General features: G+C 54.7%; 1 non-coding gene across 1 annotated transcript; it reads left to right on the top strand.

Moving 5' to 3' along the window:
- The first annotated feature begins 1,832 nt into the window (after positions 1 to 1,832).
- Positions 1,833 to 1,939, top strand: LOC120693628. The gene has a single exon (XR_005683086.1). It is a non-coding gene; the product is annotated as a small nucleolar RNA R71 (small nucleolar RNA).
- The last annotated feature ends 21,988 nt before the right edge of the window (positions 1,940 to 23,927 follow it).

Genomic DNA, 23,927 nt, shown 5'->3' with positions numbered 1-23,927 from the left:
TGGTCTGATTGTCATCGCCCGATGGAGTCTTGGGCGACGACACCTTCTTCCGCCACACTTTCTTGGGTGTGGGTTGTGCTTCGACCCTTACTTCCTGTGATGCCAGAAATTTCTTACGCTGGATTCGACATTTGGCATTCTTCTGATTGTGAAGCTTGATTTGCTTCGCTTTCTCTTGAAGTTGTAGCTCCTCCTGAATCCGCAGATTCTCCACGAATGCGATGAGGGCTTCAATATTTGGAAGCAATGGTTTCTTCATCTCTTTCTCGGGTTTCTTCTTTCTTCGGACCTCTTTGACTTGGTTGCATTGTTCGACCTTCGGTTTGAAGGCGAACTTCTCCTGCTGGCCATTGATGTTGAGCTGGATTTCTCTAGCTCCAACATCAATATGGGCGTTTGCTGTACTCAAGAACGGCCTGCCCAAGATGAGCGGCGTCTTGGCGTCGACTTCCATGTCGAGCACGATGAAGTCGACGGGGATAAAGAAATTCCGGATTTTCACCAGGATATTCTCTACTATTCCTGTGGGATAGCAGACAGTTTGATCCGCTAGCTGCAAACACATGGTAGTAGGGGCAAGTGCATGATGGTTAAGTTTATCATAAACTACCTTTGGCATGACACTGACGCTTGCTCCCAAGTCATAGAGGGCGTTGGAGAAATGTTGAGCCCCGATCGAGCAAGTGATGGTGGGGCAGCCTGGGTCTTTCTTCTTCACAGGAGAGGATCGAGTATAGCTGCGCTACACTCTTCCGTTAAATGCACGACCTCAGTGGTGGGAAGCGTCTGCTTATTTCCAAGAATATCCTTGATATACTTGGCGTACGTGGGTACCTGTATAGCGTCAAGAAGTGGTATATTGATATATAACTTCTTGATTACCTCGACGAACTTGCCGAATTGTTCGTCGACCGCTGGCTTCCTTATCCGCTCTAGAAATGGTAAGGCAGTTGTGTCGTGATAGTCCCGTGAAGTCGTCAGCCTCCTCCTCCTCTTCGTCTTCAACTTCGGTACGGCTAGCAGTTACGGTCTTCCGCTGCTTTCCTGCATCTTTTGGGAAAGGTGGCTCTTATGTGGTCTTACCACCACGCGTGGTCACCGCACTAACATTTTCTTTCGAGGGTACTTCCGGTTGCCCGGGTAGATTCCCCGCATTGACGTTAGGACATGAGGATACAAGCTGAGCTACTTGAGTTTCTATCATTTTGTTAAAGCTCAGTTGGTTTTTAATAATAGAATTGAATCCCTCTAGTTGTGCAGCCATAGATTCTAGGATCTTGTCATTAGCAAGAAATTTCCTACTAATGTTATCATTTATTTGCTTTTGGCCGTACACTAGGTCTTTTATTGTGGGATGAAAACTGTTATTGAAATTCGTACCTTGTTGTTGACCGAAGGGGAGGTTGGGCTTGGAGTTCCAACCCTGCTGAGGACGAAATCCCAAGTTGGGATTGTTGTTGGTCCCAACGAAGTTCGCGTCCTCTTGAGTTAAGGGGCACGAAGTGCCCGAGTGCCCAGTCTCACCACATGTTTCACATGTCATACGAGACTCCGAAACTTGATTAACCTCCTGGTGCGGAGATTCTAGCTTTTTCATCAAAAGTTCCAACTTGGCAGCTAACATGTCGACCGTGTCGATCTGATGTACGCCCCTGGGACGGGCTGGCTGCCTTTCTCCTTTCCAACTTTGGTTGGAAGCTATCTTGTCAATCAGCTCCTTTGCTCCCGCAACATCGAGAGAAAGGAAGGAACCACCCGCAGCTATGTCAATGTGGTCCTGGGCTTGCTGATTCAGGCCATGGAAGGAGTTCTAAATGATCAGCCACTCTTCTATGCCGTGGTGTGGGCATGCTTGTATGTACTCCTGGAGATGCTCCCAGACTTCCGGGATGGTCTCATCTGGCATTTGCTGAATTCCATTGATCCTGTTCTGGAGGGCATTGGTCTTGCCCACTGGAAAGTACTTGGCTAGGAATGCATTTGAACAAGCTTTCCATGTTGTGAAAGCTTTCTTGTTGGAGTAGAACCACGTCTTGGCCTTCCCGAGCAGTGAGAACGGGAACAGGCGAAGACGGACGTCATCCAGAGTAGTTCCTTTAGGGTTGATGGTGTTACTCACCTCCAAGAAGTTCTGGAGATGGGCGTTGGCATCCTTTGATGCCTTTCCACAGAATGGGCTTGCTTGGACCATATTCACAAGTCCAGTCTTAAGCTCAAAGCTGTCATTGCCGGCTTGGTTGATGTTCAGTCCAGTAGGAATGTGGCTGCTGGACGGGGTAGAAAACTGGCGGAGAGTCTTCTGAGCCATGGATGAGGATGTTGAAGTGGAAGGTGAACTGATAGGCCAAGTGAGCTACTTCTGAGGTAGGACGACGCGGCGTCTCACGATTCTCCCAATTCTTTCTGGATTTGGGTGGAAGTTACTTGGTAGGTCGAAACCGGTCATGCACTTCTCTGCATCGATCAAGAGATAGAGAGAGCAATGGTAAGCCCGCTAGGGTTAGCGGAGACAAACTAGTATAGTTTATCAAACTATCTACGATATCTTTAGCCAATTGCTTCCCCGACAACAGCGCAAGAAATGCTTGTTGGCGTTTCTTATGCCCAATTAGAATAGATATTCTGCAAGCGCACAGAATCACCGCTGTAGCATTTCGCCTTGGAGTATTCCAGGGTATTGTATTTTTCCTCAGGACAGCACTATGGTAAAGAGTATCATAAATCGATTGATAACCGTACTAGCTTAATCGACCGACTGACTAGACGGGGGTAAGCCAGATAGGTAGTGAGATAAATGGCCAGGCAATGACCGAGTGACACACAGAGATTCTAAACCTTAGAGAGGTAGAGCTGGGAGGCCAACGAGCGAGATAAGACACCTGATACACTTCTGAACTATCAAGCTAGCCTATCTAGATCAGACTAAGCACCTAACTAGTTCTCAGGAAAGCATAGCTTACTTCGGTGGTTGGAAGAGGAAGGACTTCAGAAAGGGATGAGAGGGGAGTCCAACGGCAACCTGCACTACTGCTATGAAAACACCCGAATGTGGTGGACTACAAAGGACGGATAGGGCTGTCACCATCTACCGACTACCACAACGGTTCCGTGGGGTGGAACATACTTTCTAGCTAACACTAAGGTCAGACATCATGTCTGCACTCGGTGTTAGGACTTCTCTCGAGGCCTTCGAGAGAAATCCCCCTCAACCTAGAGCAGTAACTTGAGATACTCTAGTCCGGGCGGGAAAACCCGTAAGATAGATTCCCGATTACTAAGAGAGATAACTTAGCCTAAGCTAAAGGAAAACTTCCGTGCTCAAGCTGAACCTCAGACTTGAGTAAATAAAAGACTACGGAAAGTAAAGCTGACTCAGAAAAGTAAAGAAGATAACTTATATTAATAAAGTCAAAAGAAAGATACAAGAGCTATACCAGACTTCCGACGACTCCGGAATCTCGAGCAAGCTCGACTCGACTCTAACTCCCAAGCTACTAACCTACTCTAGAAAGTGCAAGAGAAGAGCTCCTGTCGGTACCCTATACCAGGAATACCCACTTCTACTGCAACAAGGCAGGACTCGCATAGTCATATGTGATTAACGCCATAAGGGGCGGAGCTGCCGGGCCACACGGGTCAGGCTCCTACCCCACCGGGCAAATGGCCCCGGACCTGCTCCCCTCTCTGGGACGGGTCCGGTGACGCCACGTGTCCCAAGAGGAGGGGGAGCTCCGAACCAACGGCCGGAGGCCCGGACCCCCCATAGGGGTACGGGACCTCCCCGCTCCTGCCCAGACCTCCCATGCGCGTAGAGCCAGCATACCGCCAGGGAGGTCCGGAGACTCCACGTGTCCCGCAGGTGCGGGACACGGGCACGAGTCTTCCACTGGAAGACTCGCCCACCTACCGCATTTAATGCGGATGGTTGAGGCGTGCTCTGCATCCACTGCGCGCGGGGCAGCCTTTTTCAGGCCTCACTGTGGACCGCGTATTACCAAGGTACACAGTGCAGCTGCCTGCGCCGCACCCACGCAGAGCTCGTCTGCCACATTAATTGGATACGACGGCATGACACTTTTCCATCATGCCACCTACGCTGCAAGCTACACAACCATCCAGCTACGTGGCAGGCGATGCCGCTGGCTACGCCCGGCGCCGTTTCGACAAGACAGCACCTGGACACGCCGGACGGAGGATTCTGGGAGCAGGCAAGGAAATCCAGGAGGGAGATCTCCTTCGCCTGCGACACTTAATGTATGAACAATACTTAGTTTATACTACATCGTTGGGCCCACCTGTCGGGAACCAACGACCATGTGCGCGCCTCCCTTGAGATATAAAAGGGAGGCGCCCGCTGTACGCAGGGAGGTTGGACACAAGCTCTCCAGAGCACCCCAGACGCTCGCTAGACTCAGCTCCAAGCTCTTCCAAACCCAAGCAATACATCACACAGTAGATGTAGGGTATTACGCTCCGGCGGCCCGAACCACTCTAAATCCTGGTGTGTTCATCGTGTTCTTGAGCGAGATCTAACTAGGACTAGCTAACCCCCGAGTACACACCCTCTGGGCTTAGGCGGGTGCCTTCCACCACCCGGCTGTGGTTTGCCACACCACGACATTTGGCGCGCCAGGTAGGGGCAGTAGCTGGTCGCAGTTCATCTCTTCCTTGTCTCCATGGTTCGTGTGGACGACGTGGAGATGACAGAGGGTGTGGCGTCCTCCATGCCACACGCCTCTCGTGTTCCTGCTCCAGGGGTAACCATGCCCGTGGAGCAGGCGCCGTCGGCGGCAGCGCGCGCTGCTCGACGGCAAGGGTCAGGGCGGCCGTCACGGCACCCTCGCAGGCTGCGAGCGGCAGAGCGCTGGCGGCGGCTAGGGAGTTGTTTTGCAACCCTCCGGCTGCTGCAGCCTCACCAGATGCCCTGAGGCAGTGGCGAGACGACGTTGATCGTCTCCTCCATCTAGCTCATGCCTCCCCCAGTTCTGCAAGGACTGGGCAACGACCACCGCCCGGCAATGCGGTGGTACCTTACCACCAGCGCTAGGGCGGTGCGTCGGCATCCGTGCGCTCCCCCACCGTGAGGGGTGTATGATCAGAAGACCGGCGGGCAGAGCTCAACCACCGGCGTGCGGGAGAGGATGCCCACATCTCCGTCGAGAGGGCGCGAGAGCGCCGTCTCAGCATTGAGGGTCGCAACCTCAACGCCGACTTGGACGTGGCAGCACCCAAGCCTCCGGTGAACGCCCGGATACAGGCGTGCGCCCCGGTGGCTGGGGTAGGCTGCGCTGCACTGGCGGAGCACTTCCGCGCGGTGACATGGCCGTCCAAGTTCCGCCCGCACCTGCCGGAGAAGTACGATGGTACCACTAACCCGTCGGAATTCCTGCAGGTGTATGTTACCGCCATCACAGCAGCTGGTGGTAACGATGCCGTCATGGCGAGCTACTTTCATGTAGCCTTGTCTAGGCCAGCCCGGACTTGACTCATGAACCTCACACCTAGGACGATTTAGTCCTGGGAGGAGCTCTGTGCGAGGTTCACAGCGAACTTCGCCAGCGAATACCAGAAGCATGGTGTGGAGGCACACCTCCACGCCGTGAGGCAAAAACCCGGAGAGACGCTCAGGGCCTTCATCTCGCGCTTCACCAAGGTACGGGGTACCATTCCTCGTATCTCCGATGCATCTATTATCACTGCTTTCCGCCAGGGGGTACATGACGAGAAGATGCTCGAGAAGTTGGCGACGCACAAGGTGGAAAGCGTTACTACACTTTTCTCCCTGGCAGACAAGTGTGCCAGGGCCATTGAGGGCCGTGCATGGCACTCAGTCCCCCAAGACGGAGACGCCAAGGCTGGTGGCTCCGGTGCTACCGCTCAGGGCGGTGGCAAGAAGAAGAACAAGAACTGGAGTCGCGGGGAACCACATTCTGGCGGGCCAGTCGTTGCAGCAACGGCGCCAGCTGCAGCGCCAGCTGCTGCAGCAGCGGCTGGGGGCCAGAATGCGCATGGCAAACGCCCTCGCCCGCAAGGTGGAAGCGGAGGTTCATGCCCAGTGTATCCCACCGCTCGCCACAGCGCCGCTGACTGCTGCGAGATCCAGAAGCTCGCGAAGCGGGTCAGTGGGCGGCGTGAGCAGTCCTCTAAGGATGGTTCACCCCCTCCTTGCCAGCGGTCTGGCAAGGAGAAAGCCTCCGACAGCGGGGCCGCTGCTGGGGAGAAGGAGCTGGGGTACCAATCCCCCGCTCGGGAGCTGAAGGGCGTGTACCACGACAACGACTCCGACTCTGACAATGACAACCGCCGCAAGAAGCTGTACGTGATATACGGCGGAAGCTGGGAGCTTGTCTCCCAGCGGGACGTGAAGACCCTTCGCCGAGAGGTCCTTTCGATGAAGCCGGGTGTCCCGAAGGCGGCGCCGCACCAAAGGTGGATGAACACCACCGTTTCCTTCGGGCCATCCGACTGCCCGGGGAATATGGCAGGGGCTGGTATACTACCTCTAGTCACCACTCCTGTCATATCCAACGTGAGGCTCTATCATGTGCTGATCGACGGTGGGGCTGGCCTCAACGTCATTAGCTATGCAGCGTTCAAGCAGCTGTAGATTCCGGAGTCCAAGTTGACTCCCTCTCGCCCATTCTCCGGAGTGGGCCCACATCCGGTGTTCCCTCTGGGGAGCATCACACTGCCGGTTATGTTCGGGACCGAGGAGAACTTCCGCACATAGAGCGTTCTATTCGATGTTGCGGAGGTGAACCTCCCATTCAACGCCATCATTGGCCGGCCAGCACTTTATCGCTTCATGGCCATTGCCCATTACGGGTATTTGGTCTTGAAGATGCCTTCCCCTGCCGGTGTCCTCACCGTGCGGGGTGACCGCACCGCTGCTGTCACTACAGTTGAGAGACTGCATGCTCTGGCGGCAGAGGCTGCCCGTACCGAGGAGGATCCATCCACCTCGCAACCCAGGGCGCCTGCAAAGGCTCCTAGGGTTTAGCCATCTGATCCGGATGATGTTCCCATGAAGACGGTGCAGATCGGGGCGGACTCCTCCAGGACCATCCGCATCACGGGGAACCTGGAGGAGAAATAGGAAGACGCGCTCATCACTTTCCTCCGGGCAAATGTGGATGTGTTCGCCTGGGAACCGTCACAGATGACCGGGATCCCCAGGGAAGTGATCGAGCACAATCTGAGGATCTACCCCGATGCCACGCCGGTGCGCCAGAAGCCCCAGAAGCAGTCCATGGAGCGGCAGAACTTCATCCGCGAAGAAGTGCACAAGCTGCTGCACGCTGGCTTCATCGAGGAGGTCCACCACCCCGTGTTGTTGGCCAATCCGGTCGTCGTCCCAAAGGCCAACGGGAAGCTTCGGATGTGCATCGACTACACCAGCCTCAACAAGGCATGCCTTAGAGACCCCTATCCTCTTCCACGTATCAAATCAGATCGTGGACTCCACCTCCGGGTGTGACCTTTTGTCTTTCCTAGATGCATACTCTGGTTTCCACCAGATTCAGATGTCTAGAGAGGATAGGAAGCATACTACTTTTGTAACAGTAGATGGGCTTTATTGCTACATTGTCATGCCGTATGGTCTAAGGAATGCCTTGCCCACGTTTGTACGAGCTATGAACAAAACCTTCTGTAATCTAATTAGAGATGTTGTTGAGGTGTATGTTGATGACATTGTGGTCAAGACCAAGGTAGGGTCAACACTAGTGGAGGACCTATCCCTCGTCTTCTACTGGCTCCGCGCCACGCGCACGAAGCTGAACCCCGAGAAGTGCATCTTCGGCGTCTCAGCAGGGAAGCTACTGGGTTTCCTGGTCTCACATCGAGGCATCGAGGCAAACCCAGCCAAGATCATGGCGATCGAAGTGATGAGGCCTCCCGGCCACATCAAGGATATCCAGAAGCTTACTAGATCTCTCGCTGCTCTTAGCAGCTTCATATCGAGGCTGGCTGAGAGGGCCCTCCCTTTCTTCAAACTATTGAGGAGGTCCGGTCCATTCTCTTGGACCGAAGAGGCTGAGCAAGCCTTCCAGGAATTGAAGCAGCACCTCACCTCACTGCCAGTATTGGTGGCTCCAGAGCCCGGTGAGCCGTTGTTTCTGTATCTTGCTGCGTCTGCAGAGGCGGTCAGCATGGTGTTGGTCGCCGAAAGGACGGAGCAACCTCGCCAGGGGGACACCAAGGTCTCCCCGGCCAAGGATGGTGAGCCGGACCCCGGACACGGGGGCCCGTCAGCCTCACCTCTGCCTGAAGGTCCATACCCCGCACAAGGGGGTCCCGAGGAGCCTCGTTCCTGTGGGAACCCAGAGGCGCTGGGGGCCCAAGGACCTGATGTGGTGGAGAAGGGCGAGCCGGACCCGGTAACCAGGGTCCGGACCGTCCAAAAGCCAGTTTACTATGTCAGCGAAGTCCTCCATGAGGCAAAGGCCAGGTATCTTGAGACGCATAAGCTTATCTATGTCATACTTATTGCGTCCAGGAAGCAGCGCCAGTACTTTCAGGCACACCGAGTTGTTGTAGTGACCTCTTATCCGCTAAGAGCGATCCTACACAACTCCAACGCCATGGGCAATATCGCCAAGTGGGCAGCAGAGTTGGCTGAGTTCCAACTGGACTTCCAGCCTTGCCCCGCAGTCAAGAGCCAGATCCTGGCTGACTTCATAGTGGAATGGACTCCTTCCCCAAGTAATTCTGGGGGTCCGGACTTCAACGCCAGACCCCCGGAGCCGAAAATCAGGACGCCAGTCTTCACCGAGCTCCACTGGACACTCTTCTTCGATGGGTCCTCCCGCGAGAAGCGGGCCGGAGCTGGTGTGGTCCTCATCGACCCAAACGGAGATCATCTGAAGTACATGGTGCACCTTGAGTTCAAGGCCACCAACAACATGGCGGAGTACGAAGCTCTGATCTTTGGCCTGACGCAAGCCCTGTCTTTGGGGGTCCGGCAGCTTCTGGTGAAGGGGGACTCACAGCTAACCTTCAAGCAGGTCCGAGGGGATTGCAGCTGCAACAATCCCCAGCTTGCGGCATACCTCATCCATGTGAGGAAGCTCAAGAAGGACTTTAACGCCTTGGAACTGCAACACGTTCCCCGCGAACTCTACTCAGCAGCGGATGATCTCTCCATGAGAGCATCTACCTGGGCATCCGTGCCCGTGGGCGTCTTCGAAAGACGGTAGCTGAGACCTACCGCTCAGCCCGCCGAACTGGGTGAAGGGGATCAAGCTAGCACCTCGAAGCTAGCTGTCTCGACGGCATTCCACGTGTGGTGCCCGCCCTGGGTTGTGAGCTCTGTTGAGGATCCTGGAGACCTTATAGAGCCACTCCCACCTGCTCAGGAAGCTCCCGATGCATGGATCTTCGAGATCCAGGACTACCTGAAAGATAATATCCTCCCTGATGACGATGTGTCCGCTGAGCGTATAGTACGATTGGCTAAACGCTATGCGGTGGTAGAAGGGGATCTCTACCGCCGTGGCGCCAATGGGGTCCTCATACGGTGCATTTCCCAGGGAGAGGGCCATGAGTTGCTCGCGGAGATCCATGGAGGCGAGTGTGAAAATCATTCCACATCTCGCACGCTTGTTGGCAAAGCCTTTCGGCATGGCTTCTACTGGCCGATAGCACTCCAGGATACGGCTGAGCTGGTAAAGTCCTGCAAAGCATGCCAGTTCCATGCAAAGCAAATACACACACCGGCTCAAGCTCTGCAGATGATTCCGCCCTCAAGGCCATTCGTCGTGTGGGGTGTGGATATCCTGGGGCCATTCCCCCGGGCCGTCGGCGGGTACCGGTTCCTCTACGTCGCCATCGACAAGTTCACAAAGTGGCCGGAGGTTACCCCTGTGGTGAACATCACCAAAAAGTCAGCAGTTGCATTCCTCAAGTCCATTGTGTGCAGATTTGGCGTCCCAAACCGCATCATCGCGGACAACGGGACCCAATTCAAAAGCAGACTCTTCCAAGAGTACTGCGAGGACATCGGCATCCAGCTATGCTTTGCGTCCGTGGCACACCCCCGCAGCAATGGACAGGTTGAGAGAGCGAATGCAGAGATCCTCAGGGGACTCAAGACCCGCACCTACAACTGCTTGAAGAAGCATGGTGCCAAATGGGTTGACGAGCTTCCGTGCGTACTATGGGGCAATCGGACCACACCTAGCCGGGCCACCGGGGAGACTCCATTCTTCCTGGTCTACGGGGTTGAAGCATGCCTTCCCCCAGAAATTCACCTGGGCTCACCACGGGTCCAGGCTTTTGATGAATCCATGCAGGAGCAGCTGCGGCGTGACGACGTGGACTTCTTTGACGAAAGAAGGTGGCGAGCAGCAATCCGAAATGCACGCTACAACCTGGCGCTCCGGCGCTATCATCCACGGTTCGTGCACAGTACGGAGCTCCGGGCTGGCGACCTCGTCCTCAGACGGATCCTGAACCGAGCAGGGCTCCACAAACTTTCCCCCAGCTGGGAGGGGCTCTTCAAGGTTACAGAGGTATGCCGGCCCGGATGCGTTCGCCTCGCCACAGAAGATGGAGTGCCGCTGCCCACCCATGGAACATAGAACATTTGCGTAAGTTTTACACTTAGGCAGAGCGGCGAAATGAATTTTTCCTTTGTAATAAGATAGAATCAGTGTGCGGCCCAGAGCGGTTGGGGTCCGCCCCCATAAACCCGACCTCTGGCATCCATCGCACCGTCGGCTAGCATTAACGCGCGGCCCAGAGCGGTAGAGGTCCGCCCTCGAAAACCCGGCCTCTGGCATCCATCGCGCGCGCCATGTATATCAGATTGCAAAGGAAAGATTTGCCCAGTTCTGTCTTTGTGTCAAAATTTTATTTCGCATTTCGACTCTCCAGATTTTACTTTTCTACCCCCCTAGCGGACTTAAGCTCTTGTCGCTACAACTAAGATCTATATTGAGTTGCTGGATTGCCGTATAGGTCCGGACCCTCTTGCTGCTGGTAGAGGGGTCCGGACCCCTAGGGACCTGCTCTGGAGAGGGGGTGCTTGTTTCCTGGGGTGGTCCGGAGCCCTGTGTAGCCGCTTAGCCGGTTCCGTACCCAAAGCCGACACACTCCACCACCCTGTAACGAGTGCTCTAGTACCTGGAGCCGGGTAATTAGTGGCCCAGACCTCGTTCTAGCTCAAGGGTTGGCTTCCTAAGTCCTATACGGCATAACCAGCTCCATATCTCAAAGGATAGAGTACGACAGAGTGACCTCAACCACTGCTAGGAAGGGTCTGGAGTGTCGGAGCTAGGTCCGGAAGAGTCGTGTTGTTTCTTGGATTGGTCCGGAGCCCTATGTAGCACCTTAGCCTAGTTCCGCACCCTAAGCCTACACACTCCACCACTCTATAACAAGCACTGAACTACCTGGACCTGTGCCTCCGGAGCTCCGGACCTCGTACTAGCCTGGGGGACGGTCCAGAATAGGTTCCGCGGTCCTGCAACTAAGCTATAACTTTGAAGTGGTACACAGGTTAAGCCTTGGCAGGTGGTACCTAGCCTCAAATCATTGAGCCTACCTACCAGGGGGTCCCGGCGTCCGCTTCAAAGGTTTCATGCAGATTAAGGTCCAGTCTCAGTGGTAGACAGACTCAAAACAGCTGAGTCTGTCTCCTAGTGGCCCGGAGCATTCGCTTTAACCCAGACATCGCGGATCGATTCTGCATGTGTCAAACAGCTAAGTTGCAGTATCATTACTACCATATATGCGAGATTCATTTCCCTCTCTGTAGTTCTTTCTGCTACGCAGGGAACAAGATGCTCGCTCGGCTTGCAATCTATGCTACACCTATGACCAAGGACGCTTGCCCAACTTTATGCGGGGGTCCGAAGTGTCTTCTACGGCTCCGGTGGCCGATAGGTCCAACAACTGAACCTATCAGCCAGGGGGCCAGGGCGCAGGGGTGCTGCATACCGCAAACCAGAACAATTGATGAACAGCTAAGTTGAAATTTTATTCTATCAAGTTTCAAACAAGTACAATGTTTTGTTACGTAACTCAAAAAGCAAAGCAAAAGTACACAGTCCAACTCAGGGATCGGCAGGCTCCCGCTTGAAGTAGGCGGCGACGAAGTCGATGACCTCCCGCACGCTATCCCGAGCGGCGGCCTCCATCTCTGCCACAGGACCATCGAGCACCGGGGCTAGCGAGATGGCCGGGTCGTGGCCCCGGAGGCACGTCAGAATGTGCTCCGCCACCATCCGAATCAGCTCGCGGCCCTCGACCTCAAGCTGGCCAGCAAGGACCGGCTCCAGACGCCGGAGCCTATCCGAAGCGGAGTTGAGCACCGGAAGGGCGTCAGCTATCGATGCTGGCGCCTTTGCCACTTGGATTGGGCTCATTCCAAATGGCACCAGTGCTAAACTCGCCTCGTTCGCCCAGTCGGCGATCCGCTGGGCCCCCAGGCGCTGATCCTCCTGCAGCTTCTGGACCGCCTCCTGGACCCGGCTGTCCAGAGTTGCCTTGGCCGCCTCAACCTCGCGGAGCCTCTCCTCGAGCTCGGCCTTCCTCTTCTCCGCCGACTCCTTCATCTTCTTAAGGGAGTCGCGCTGCATCCCAAGCTGCTTCTCCATGTTGGTGGCATGGGACTCCCGCTTATAGAGGGACTTCTGGTCCTCCTCCAGCTCTGACTCGGCTGTAGCCAGCTGGCTGGCACTCTCCTCTAGCTGCTTCCGCCATCCGGCCAGGGTCCCAGAGAGCTCGTCCAGCTCCTGCTTGCGGATCTCGAGACCCTGGCTGCGGGTCTCAAGCTCGGACTGCTGGGCAGCGAGCAGAGTCTCAAGGCCGGACCGCTGAGCTGCAAAGCTAACCACCTCCAGGGCAAAAGTCTCCTCCCGCTGCGCCAGGGTTTTTTTCCCGGTTCGATACTGCGAACTCCCGGTCAAACACCTTCCGAAGGTTGGCCCGGTAGGCCTCTTGGTCGGCCTTGAGTTTGGACCGGACTTCCGCAGCATGGGAGGCTTCAGCCTTCGTGTGCGTCTCCAGGCGGGTGTGCCAGTCGGAGAGGCGCTGGTGCTCGCTCTCCAGAGAAGCCCACTCCCGCCGGAAGGCCGCCTCGGCAGAGGAGGTTGCCGCCTCGGCAGAGGAGGTTGCCTCCTCTATCGATCGCCGGACCTGGACCAGCACTTGGGGAAGGGGAGTCGCTTCCTCCTCCAGGGGTTGGAGCTGCAGGAGCTGCCTGCCAAAGACCACCTCCAACTCCTCCTCTGCAACAGGACCAGAGCTGGAGGTGGGAGCTTCCGATGTAGGCATCGGAGCCTCAATAGCTGTTGTGCTCGCCGCGGCTGCGCCTAGCACCGGCGCCTCCGCCGCCGCTGCGTCGGGTGCGGCTGTGCCCAGCACCGGCGCCTCCGCCGCCGCTGCGTCGGGTGCAGCTGTGCCCAGCACCGGCACCTCCTCTACCGCTGCGTGGGGTGCGGGAGCGCCCAGCACCAGCGCCTCCGCCGCCGCAGCGTCCGGCGCGGCAGTTCCCAGCACCGGCACCTCCGCCTCCGCTGCGTCAGGCGCGGCTACAATCAGCACTGGTGCCTCCGCCACCGCTGCGTCTGCCGTGTCCGCCACCGGCGCGTCCGCTGATGCAGCGTTGGGCGCTGCTGAGCCTGGTGATGGCGCGCCCGTCACCGCCGCATCGGGCACCACTGGGCTAGCAGAGGTTGCTGCACCCGAGGATCCCGCACCCGCCCTCGCAGCCGCTGTTGCTGCCGAGGCCGTGGTCGCCTGGGCACTAGCCGTCGAGCCGGCGATGGTGGAAGAGATGCTTGGGCGAGGAGCCTTGGCAACAAGGAGAAGGAGCTTTCAGCGTAAAGCGGAGCACCGAGAATAAGGGATGTGGCCAGAATAGCACTAACCCTGAGACGATGGGTCTCCAGTGTCCGCGGAGGCCCGACGACTGCTTCTGCTGCTGCTGCACCTGTGGCTGCTCCTCCTGCTGCTGCTGATGCTCCCGTGGCTGCCGCTGCTGCTATTGCTGCCGGGGGGAGGTGTCTCTCGGCGGTGATGGTGGTGGCACGTCCACCCCAGAGGTCCCGCATTGGCCGGGGGCCCAGGAGCTGCCTTGGCCCGCGTCCTCGGCAGACCTCTGGCGCTTCGCGGCGGGTTCCCCAACTAAGGTCCCGTCGCCCCGCTGCAGCCTGCGCCGGCTCGCATCTCCAGACGGCGCGTCGGAGCTGCCCCGGGCCTGGCTGGGACCGCTCGTAGCGGCGCTTCCAGCCACGGCCTGCTTGCCCTTGGCGGTGAGGCCGGACCCCGCGACGTCCGCACGTCTTGATTCCCGGACGCACCAGGGATCCAGATCCCATGGTTCGGGTCGCCTCCGGTCTGGCGTGCAGCTAGCCCGCCATCGTCGAGAGTCGGTAGGGTGGCCAGCACCGCGGTCCTCAGGCGCGAGTCCTCGCAGAGGGGGATGACACCCTGGGGGAGGATCAGGTTCTCCGGGATGAAGACTTCCCCCGTCACCGCCCGCACCAGGACCTCCAGGGCTTCCTGGGTCAGGTCGCTCCCCTCTCCGCGGTGGGTTCTGCTGTAGTCGTTGAGGCCGGTGAAATTCCAGGCAGGGCGCGGCCGCTACCTCAGGGGGGCGATCCGGCGCTTCAAGAAGTCCCCGAGGATGTGCAGCGAGGTGAGGCCGCTCTCCGCCAGCGACCTGATCTTGCCCAGCACGGAGTCGAAATCTAGCTGCAGGGACGGCTTGGCCCTCCAGGATCCACGGTCGGAGGCGGGCCCCTCGGTCGGCAAGGCGAGGCGCTCGTTAGCTTCGGTGGTGGCAATCACCCAATCCCTGCGCCACTCCTCCCACTTCCCGCAGTAAGGCCGGGAATGTAAGGCGTCGGCAGGTCGCTCCTTGTCTGGAAGTAATACGCCCCCACCTCATCCTTCACCCTCCCGAACTTCACCAGTATGAAGAAGTAGAGGAAGAGGATGACGCATGGCCGCACTCCCACAAACATCTCGCACAAATGGACGAAGATGGACGCCAGGAGGAGGGAGTGGGGCGTGAGGTGCTGAAGCTGGAGGCCGAAGTCTTCCAGCATCAGCAGCAAGAACGAAGAGATCGGCAGCCCCACGCCAGTGGAAATGTGTGAGGTGAATATCACGAATTCCCCGGCGCGGAGGTTACCGAGGGGAACTGAGCCTGCTCGGATCCCCCAGCCAGTCTCCTGTGGGCTCCGCCCTTGCAAGCGGCGCACCGTGCTCAGCTGTAACACCCTAATTTAAATTTCAGCAATTTATAACAAATATAATTGGCTTTATTTAATTTTCTAAGGTTTATTGTGTTAGACTGGCATTTAATCTAAAATTTTGTTCCTTAAGTAATTAAAATTTTATCATAGGTTTAAATCTTGATGTTGCATTCATGCTGGAGCATCTCTTTTATTTGTTTGAGTGTTAGTGTTGAATTCAAATTTGAATTTGAATTCGAATAGTATTAGTTTGGTTTGAATTAAGAAAAAGGAATAGAGGAAGAAACCAAACCCAAGCCCAGGAAAACCCAACACAACCCAGTCCGGCCCATCACCCCCCCTTCCCTTTTTCCCGAGCCCAGCCCAAGGCAACCCAAACCTCTCCTTCCGCTCGGCCCAGCCAGTCCCCGCGGCCCACGCTCGCGCTAGCGCTTCCCGCTCCCGCGTCACCAGGCCCAGCGAGCCAGCGCCGCTTCCTCCCTGACGGCCCGGCCCCACACGCCAGCGTCTCCGCCCGCTCAGCGCTCGCTCGCGCGTTCCCCGCCGCCGCATCCCGCTGACAACCGGCCCCACGACTCAGCCGGCCCACCTGGCAGCCCGGCACCCGCAACGCGCGCTCGCCCGCCCGCGCCCCACTCCTCTCCCTACGCACCCGTGCCCACCTGTCGGCGCTGCTCACCCGCACCGCGCTCGCCTGCTCCGCCACTGACCGAGCGGCCCCACCCGTCAGCTCCACCTTCCTCGCCGCGCAACGGCCGCGCCGCGTCCCCGTGATCTCCGGCGACCTTCCTATTCGGGCGAGCCCCCCTAGATCCCCGGCGCCCCTTCTTAAACCAGCCCGCGGACCCCCTGCACCTCATTCCACCCCACCGCCGCCCCAAAACCCTAGCCGTGCCGCCCGTGTTCCCGGAGCCGGAGCAGAGAACCTGCGGCGCCGTGGACACGCTCTTCCGCCACCGCTCCGCCTCCACAAGTCGACGCCACGACTTCGCATTGGAGTCAGGAGCGCCGTCGACTTCTCCTTCCTCGACTTCGACCCCAGCAGCGCCCTCCTCCGCGAACGCCGGTCCACGCCGCGCCGCCGTACCTCACCCCAACCCCGCTGCGCTTCATCTCCGCCCGATTCGGGCCACGGTGAGGACCGTCTCCACCTCCTCTCTCTTTTGCGTTAGATACTAGAGCCTGTAGGCCACCCCGAGGAACCTGCGCGCCACGCCCCGGCGAGGTTCGCCGCCTGCGCCGCCGCACCCATGTCCCGAGACCCAAATCCTCTTATCTGAGCACAACCGTGGATTACCCATGCCGCAATAGAGCTCCACGGCCAAACCCCATCCCAAATAGCCCCCGGAATGCCGGATTGGGCATCTCCGACGAGCCCGCCGCCACGGGAGCCCTGTTCCCGGCGATCCCCGCCGCCGCCGTAGGCCACGATGGCTCCCCGCCGTCAGATCCGAAGCAAATGCCCAGGATTAGATCCCACGTACCCCTTCACCCGGGACCGACGGATCGAGATCCAACGGCCTGGATCCAAGGAACCGGTTCGACCTGTCTTTTTTCTAAAGAGACCCCCGGTTTTGTTAGAATCAACCCGCAGTCCGATCTTATTCAAAAATAATTACGCAGAGGTCCTGTTTTTAGCGTTTGACCCCCTGAGCTTCTTTAAAATTGAACCCGCCTTCCAGCACCTGGTCTTTTGCACGCTAGCCCTTAGATTTAATGGTTAATTACATTTAGGCCCTCGGTTTTATCAGAAAAGTCCCTGGAACCATGTTTTTATTACAAATAAGCCCCTAGAACTTGTTTTTGGCCTAGAATACGCGTTTTAGCTCCGTTTTAAGCGTTCTTTATGTCCACGCGATCGTTGTAGCGCGTAGAATAGTTTTAGACTAGTTTAGTGTGCTGTTTTTATGTATTGATGTACTATTTCTTAGCTTTTGTTATTGTTTGCTTGTATGCTTATTGTTGTGCCTCGTTTTGGCCATGTGTTCGTGAGTAGACGTTGAGCTACCGGAGGAGCCCCAGTACCAGTACCCGGAGCAGCCGTCTTCTGACCACTTTGAGCAGCAGCAGGAGCAGTACGAGGAAGGCAAGTATAACATGAACACCACCTATCACTGTAAATACGTTTTCATACTGCATTTAATACTGTATGCCTATAAGGATTTCCTAGCCACTTTATATCCTTTATATGTCCTTTGGGTTGCATTTTGGTTAGTTGTGCTAGGTGCCGCGCTATAACACATAATGGTCCTTTTTAATTAATTTGATTAATGGTATATGCAACTTAATTCTGAGAGTGACCCTCTGTGTGGCTTGAGTGGTTCACGTCTCGTTAAAATTGGTTTTTGTTAGAAACATGGTTTAGGGGGCCAGCACGGTGCTTACTGCTGGGTTGGCCACTCTCCATAAGGACCGGTTCATAGAGCGACTCTATGACAACCTGGGATAACAGCGCTACCACAAGACTGGAATGGGACGGTCTTGGCTTACTAATTAGGTCATTTTGGTTCGGGAGTAACTTACCTGCGGGGCAAGAGGGGAGTCGAGCTTCAATGGTGGTCAGGCTACGAGGCTGGTCTGTGTGTCTTGTACCCCCTCGAGGTGGACACCATCATTGCATTGACTGAATCCTTAGCGGTTACACCTTACCAACGTGTCCTTTGTAACGGCCTCATAGTGAGTTTGCTAGTCATCTCACCTAAGGAAGTGTGATGAACAACTGGCGTAGCTCACGACTTGTGGGTAAAGATGTGCAACCTCTGCAGAGTGTAAAATTGGTATACTAGCCATGCTCACGGTTATGAGCGGCCCAGATCCTCCTTTTGATTAGTGGGGCTGTCTCCTTCCGACGAGGGAGGTGCCTCTCGGGGTTACCTTGGTATGGTTTTGGTATGGTTCTCAGTAGTTCCATAATTAATTCTGATTAATTACTATGTAACTGGGTTAATGGTAATTCATCAACTCGTAGTAAATAGCTTTAATAAAATTTTGCCAAGACTTAAAAGCTAATGCAGTCAGTCAGCCAACCTTAGAGCCTCATAGTTTGTGTTATACTTGTTGAGTACAAGTTGTGTACTCACTCTTGCCTCTTCTCTACTTTTTCCTCTTGGATACTCTACTGCTGCTCAGTTCCTGCCGACGCGAGGGAGTTCGCTCAGCGCTACCAGGACTATGAGGACTTCTAGGCATTCGTCACCCAGTCGACGTCCCTGTGGCGCCCTGCTCAGCTTCGGAGAGTTTTTACCGTATTTGTACTTCGCTTCCGCTGTATCAGACATTTTTGTCATTTATGTAATAAATACATTCGTATTTCGATTTGTTATGTCTTATTCGTGATATGTGCTGTGATATACTATTCATTCTGTTGTATATACGTGTGACTTGATCCTGGCACGTATATGATTGCTCGGTTTATGTCCTTTTATAAACCGGGTGTTACAGAGTGGTATCAGAGCTGTATCGACTGTAGGACGAAGCCTAGATAGAACTGGTCGAGTCTTAGGACTTCTTCTCTCCAATCCTTGTCTGCTGAAACTATTTTACTATTATACCCCTTGAATTCTATGACTTTTACCCTTCTTGCCTTGATTTTTTCTCTCTGAAGAATAGTTTTCGTAGATTTTTGGCCTGAATCAGTCATCTAACCACCATGAGTATAAGCTAGGTGACCCTTTTATAATAATACAATAGCACGCTCTGCGACGCGTTGTGTTAGTCGAGTCGTATGTTAAACTCGGCTAAGTTGTGAAAATTGTCTGCTTGTTATTATGCTACATGTTTGATTTGGATTTTTGAATGATTGCATAGATTAGTAGTTTAAATTTGTTTAAAGAAAATCACTCTTGTGTTAAGTTAACTAATTAATAAAATGTGTTAGATCGTTGGGGGTAAAACAGTCCACTCTATCCTGTCTACTTTATCATGGCTGAGTCTTTTTCCGCAAAGAGTTATCATATCTATCTGAATTTATTCCTGCAATATCCTTACTCGTGAAATCTTTTGTCCAAAATCAGATGGTGAACACCAGGCGTGGTTCTGACCAGCAGGGGCAGAACAACCAGGGTCAGAACACCCAGGGGACCGGTATCTCGATGCCTCCGCCTTTGACTCCGGAGCAGTACTTCCAGCTCCAGATGCAGATGATGGCCACCCTGAACAACACTGTTCAGGCTCTTCAGCAGGCTCACACTCAGCCTCCGCCTCCACCTCCTCCACCGCCGCAGCCTCGCGACAGGCGTGCTGAGTTCCTGAGGGGTCACCCGCCTGACGTTCTCTCACACGTCCGACCCTCTTCAGGCTGACGACTGGCTCCGTGCAGTGGAGCGCCAGTTGGACATCGCCCAGTGCGATGATCGTGAGCGCGTCTTGTATGCAGCAGGACAGCTGCGAGGGGTAGCTTTGGACTGGTGGGAGTCCCACCCAGTTCAGGACCGCGAGGCTCTCACTTGGCTCCAGTTCCGGGAGCGGTTCCGCAGCCACAACGTCCCCGTGGGCGTTATGAAGATGAAGCAGAAGGAGTTCCTTGCACCTTAGCAGGTAATCTTAAATATAATCATTCCGCGGTTTCTTTTGAGCTAATGCCCCTTGTTCTATCCTTATGAATCTTGAGTTAATCTTTCGATATCTATCTGTCTTTGTCACTTCAGGGGACTATGACGGTCACGGAGTATCGTGATCGCTTTCTGCAGCTTGCTCGCTACGCCCCTACCGATGTTGCGGATGACCGCAAGAAGCAGGAGCACTTCATGGAGGGTCTTGAGGACTACCTCCAGTACGCGCTGCTCAACCTCCGCCTTCGACGACTTCAACCATCTGGTTGACAGCGCGCTCAACACGGAGCGCAAGTACTTGGAGATGGAGGACAAGAAGAGGAAGATTGTCCCCGTTGCTTCTGGCAGCAACACTCGTCCTCGCCTCCAGCCGCCCCAGCAGTACCAGCAGCAGCAGTACCCGGCCTCCCCAGTAGTACCAGCAGAGGCCGCAGCAGTACCCGCCTCGACAGTAGCAGGCAGGTCAGGGCCCGAGGTTACCGGCACCTCCGGCTCGTACTGCTCTACCAGCTCCGCCAGCACCTCAGGCTCCACGGCAGGCAGCTCCTCCTGCCGGACAGCAGGCTCTAGCACCTTCTCGTGTGTGCTATCACTGCGGCCAGCCGGGGCACTACGCCAACACTTGCCCCCGGAAGGCGCAGGCGGGACAGCAGGGGTGCCCAGCTCAGCCCAGGGCGCCAGCACAGGGCAGAGTGAACCACGTGACGGCCGAGTCAGCGGCCGAGGCTCCTAACGTGGTTATTGGTACGTTCATGGTCAACTCCCATCCAGCTACAGTGCTTTTCGATACTGGTGCTACTCATTCTTTCATCACCAAGTCATATGTTGAGGAGCATAGTTTCTTTACCAATGCATTAAGGAAGTGTCTGCTAGTCTCTTCACCGGGAGGGGAGTTGAGATCCCATATTGTTTGCCCCCGAGTCAGTGTATCCATAAGGGGGGCAACGTTCAGTGCTGATCTGAGGGTGCTAGACACCAAGGGTATCGATGTGATTCTGGGGATGGATACTCTTGCCAAGTGGGGAGTCAGAATTGATTGTGCTCATCGGGCAGTTCACCTGACAGCATCTGATGGCCAAGAAGTGACAGTCAGTGCTTCAGAGCCTTCTGGATTTCTTCATCAGATGGAGGCTAGGCCCACGGATGGTATTCACGTGGTGTCTGAATTTCCGGATGTCTTTCCGGATGATCTGCCAGGTATGCCGCCTAAACGCGCCATTGAGTTTTGTATTGATCTCTTGCCTGGCACAGCTCCTATTGCAAAGCGGCCCTACCGTATGGCACCTATAGAGCATGAAGAAGTCAAGAAGACTATTGATGAGTTGCTAGCCAAGGGCTATATCCAGTCGCAGCTTCTCTCCTTGGGCTTTTCCATTGTTGCTGGTAGATAAGAAGGATGGCTCAAAGAGAATGTGTTGATTATCGGGAGCTAAATGCAGTCACTATCAAGAACAAGCATCCACTGCCCCGTATTGAGGATCTCTTCGATCTGCTTCGAGGTGCTCGTATATTCTCGAAGATTGATCTTCGTTCGGGTTATTTTCAGCTGAGGATCCGTCCTGGGGATATTCTGAAGACGGCATTCACCTGCAAGTACGGGCTATATGAGTATACGGTCATGTCCTTCGGCTTGACTAATGCCCCGGCTTTCTTCATGCATCTGATGAACATGGTCTTCATGGATTATCTAGATGTCTTTGTGGTGATTTTCATTGATGATATTCTAATCTTCTCCAAGACAGAAGAAGAGCATGAGGAGCATCTGAGACTCGTATTGCAGAGATTGAGAGAGCATCAGCTATATGCTAAGTTCAGCAAGTGCGAGTTCTGGATTGACGAGGTCCCATTCCTCGGTCATGTTATCTCTCAGGGAGGCATTGCTATTGATCCGAGTAAGGTGAAGGACGTGCTCGAGTGGGAGACACCGCAGACGGTAAAGGAAGTCAGGTCTTTCTTGGGCTTAGCTGGATATTATAGGAGGTTCATTGAGAATTTCTCCAAGATCGCGAAGCCTTTGACTTCTTTGCTGGAGAAAAATGTGGCTTTCGTGTGGACTGAAGAGCGTCAGAAGGCCTTTGATGAGCTGAAGAAAAGGTTGACTACGGCGCCAGTCCTGACTCTGCCAGACCAGACGAAGAGGTTCACGGTATATTGTGATGCTTCGAAGGATGGTCTTGGGTGTGTTCTGATGCAGGAGGGCAGAGTGATTGCTTATGCTTCATGGCAGTTACATCGGCATGAGCTGAACTATCCTACTCATGATCTTGAGTTAGCCGCAGTTGTGCATGCTCTGAAGATTTGGAGGCACTACTTGTATGGGCAGCGGTGTGATATCTACACTGATCACAAGAGCCTCAAGTATATTTTCACGCAGAATGAGCTGAACATGCGGCAGAGAAGATGGCTAGAGTTCGTCAAGGACTATGACCTGGAGATTCACTATCATCCGGGCAAGGCCAATGTTGTAGCAGATGCTCTGAGCAGAAGAAGTTATGTCAACATGGCCGTGGCTTTCCAGATGCCTCCAGAGTTATGTGAGGAGTTCGAGCAGTTGAGTCTAGGGCTTCTTGCATCATACTTCCAGTGCAGCGTTTGAGGCAGTTCCGACTCTAGAGGCAGAGATCAGGCAGCATCAGAAAGATGATGAGAAGCTGCAGGAGATTCGTGAGTTGCTCAAGAAGGGCAAGGCTCCCCATTTCAGAGAGGATGATCAGGGTGCTTTGTGGTACAAGAACCGGATCTGTGTGCCAGATGTGAAGGATCTCCGGAAGTTGATTCTGAGTGAGGCCCATGATACAGCTTACTCTATTCATCCGGGCAGCACGAAGATGTATTATGACCTGAAGGAACGTTTCTGGTGGTATGGGATGAAGCGTTCAGTGGCAGAGTACGTGGTTATTTGTGACACCTGTCAGCGTGTCAAGGCTGAGCATCAGAGGCCAGCAGGTCTGTTACAAGCCTTTGAAGATTCCAGAGTGGAAATGGGAAGAAATCACTATGGACTTCATTGTTGGATTGCCTCGTACTCAGAAAGGGTACAACTCCATATGGGTAGTAGTGGATCGATTGACGAAGGTTGCTCACTTCATTCCAGTGAACACTACTTACTCCGGTGCTAGACTTGCAGAGTTGTACATCTCTCGGATTGTCTGCTTGCATGGTGTGCCCAAGAAAATCATATCTGACAGAGGGTCTCAGTTCACTTCTCGGTTCTGGGAGCAGCTCCATGATTCGTTGGATACGAAGCTGCGTTTCAGTACGGCTTATCACCCTCAGACAGATGGGCAGACAGAGAGAACCAACCAAGTGTTGGAGGATATGCTGAGAGCTTGTGCCAGTTCAGTATGGTACTAGTTGGGATAAGTGTCTGTCTTATGCTGAGTTCTCATATAACAACAGCTATCAGGCCAGTCTGAAGAAGTCCCCCTTTGAGGCATTGTATGGCAGAAAGTGCAGGACTCCTCTCTATTGGGATCAGATTGGTGAGAAGCAGCTCTTCGGCCCTGAGATCATAGATGATGCAGAGCAGATGGTTCAGGCTGTGCGAGAAAATCTGAGGATTGCACAGAGCAGACAGAAGAGCTATGCCGATGGTAAACGGAGAGATCTGACCTTCAGTGTCGGAGATTATGTGTACTTGAAGGTGTCTCCGATGAGGGGAATCCGCAGATTCAATGTCAAGGGGAAGTTAGCCCCTCGGTATGTGGGGCCATTCAAGGTGCTAGAGCGGAAAGGCGAAGTTGCTTATCGCCTGAAGTTACCTCTCAGCCTCTCAGGAGTCCATGATGTCTTCCATATATCTCAGCTGAAGAGGTGTTTGCGAGTACCCGAGGAGCAGGCACCACTGGATGGAGTAGATGTCCAGGAAGATCTGACTTATACTGAGCATCCGGTGAAGATTCTGGAGACATCAGAGAGGGTTACTCGGAACAAGCGCATCAAGATGTGCAGAGTTCAGTGGAGTCATCACAGTGAAGCTGAGGCTACTTGGGAGCGAGAAGATGAGTTGAAGAAGACATATCCAGATCTCTTTGCTAGCCAGCCCAGCTAAATCTCGGGGACGAGATTTCTTTAAGGGGGTAGGGTCTGTACCACCCTAATTTAAATTTCAGCAATTTATAATAAATATAATTGGCTTTATTTAATTTTCTAAGGTTTATTGTGTTAGACT

The sequence above is a fragment of the Panicum virgatum genome, chromosome 9N (assembly GCF_016808335.1).
Source record: "Panicum virgatum strain AP13 chromosome 9N, P.virgatum_v5, whole genome shotgun sequence".
Lineage (NCBI taxonomy): Eukaryota > Viridiplantae > Streptophyta > Magnoliopsida > Poales > Poaceae > Panicum > Panicum virgatum.
The sequence above is the reverse complement of the archived record's forward strand: the minus strand, read 5'-3'. Positions and strand labels throughout refer to the sequence as shown.